Genomic DNA, 1,282 nt, shown 5'->3' with positions numbered 1-1,282 from the left:
TGGGGAGAAGTAGCCTCCCCCAGCCTCTGGAAATGCTTTGGAGGGCACAGATGGTGCCCTCCTTGCATAAGCCAGTCTACACTGGTTCAGGGAGCCCCCAGCCCCTGCTCTGGCACAAAACTGGACAAAGGAAAGGGGAGTGACCATTCCCCTTTCCATCACCACCCCAGGGTTGGTGCCCAGAGCTCCTCCAGTGTGTCCCAGACCTCTGCAATCTTGAATGCAGAGTCGTGAGGGCACAATGGAGACCTCTGAGTGGTCAGTGCCAGCAGGGGACGTCAGAGACCTCTCCTGATAGGCTCTTAACTGGTTAGGTAGCCATTCCTCCTCTGAGGGCTAACTAGGGTCTCTCCTGTGGGTTTCTCTTCAGATAATGAATGCAAGAGTTCACAAGAGTTCCTCTGCATCTCCCTCTTCGACTTATGCCAAGGATCGACCACTGACTGCTCCAGGACGCCTGCAAAACCGCAACAAAATAGCAAGACGACTAGCAGCAACATTGTAGCGCCTCATCCTGCCGGCTTTCTCGACTGTTTCCTGGTGGTGCATGCTCTGAGGGCTGTCTGCCTTCACCCTGCACTGGAAGCCAAGAAGAAATCTCCAGTGGGTCAACAGAATCTTCCCCCTGCTAACGCAGGCACCAAACTTCTGCTTCTCCGGTCCTCTGGGTCCCCTCTCATCTTGACGAACATGGTCCCTGGAACACAGAAGCTGGATCCAAGTGACTCCGACAGTCCAGTGGTCCTCTTGTCCAAATTTGGTGGAGGTAAGTCCTTGCCTACCCACGCCAGACAGTAATCCTGTGTATCGCGTGATGTGCAGCTGCTAGGGCTTCTGTGCACTTTTGCAAGGAATCCTTTCTGCACAGCATAGCCCAGGTCCCCAGCACACCGTCCTGCATTGTTCAACTCGGCGAATTGACCACCGACTTCGCGGGACCCTCTTTTGTTGTGTTGAGACGACCTCCCTTCTCAGATTTCTTAAATGCCTGTTCAAGTACTTCTGCGGGTGCTGTCTTCTTCTGCGTGGGCTCTCTGTGCTGCTGAGTACCCCCTCTGTCTCTTCCTCCAAGGGGCGACCTGCTGGTCCTTCCTGGGTCCGAACAGCACCCATTTTCTTCAACCATGACTCTTGCAGCTAGCAAGGTCTGTTTGTGGTCTTTCTGCATGGAAACAACTCTGCATCCTCCACCACGCCGTGGGACATTTTCTGACCAAAGGAGAAGTTCCTGGCACCTTCCGTTGTTGCAGAATCTTTGGCTTCTTCCACCCAGAGGCAGCCC

This window comes from Pleurodeles waltl, chromosome 8 (assembly GCF_031143425.1).
Source record: "Pleurodeles waltl isolate 20211129_DDA chromosome 8, aPleWal1.hap1.20221129, whole genome shotgun sequence".
In the NCBI taxonomy this organism is placed as follows: Eukaryota; Metazoa; Chordata; class Amphibia; order Caudata; family Salamandridae; genus Pleurodeles; species Pleurodeles waltl.
Note: the sequence above shows the minus strand (reverse complement) of the source record.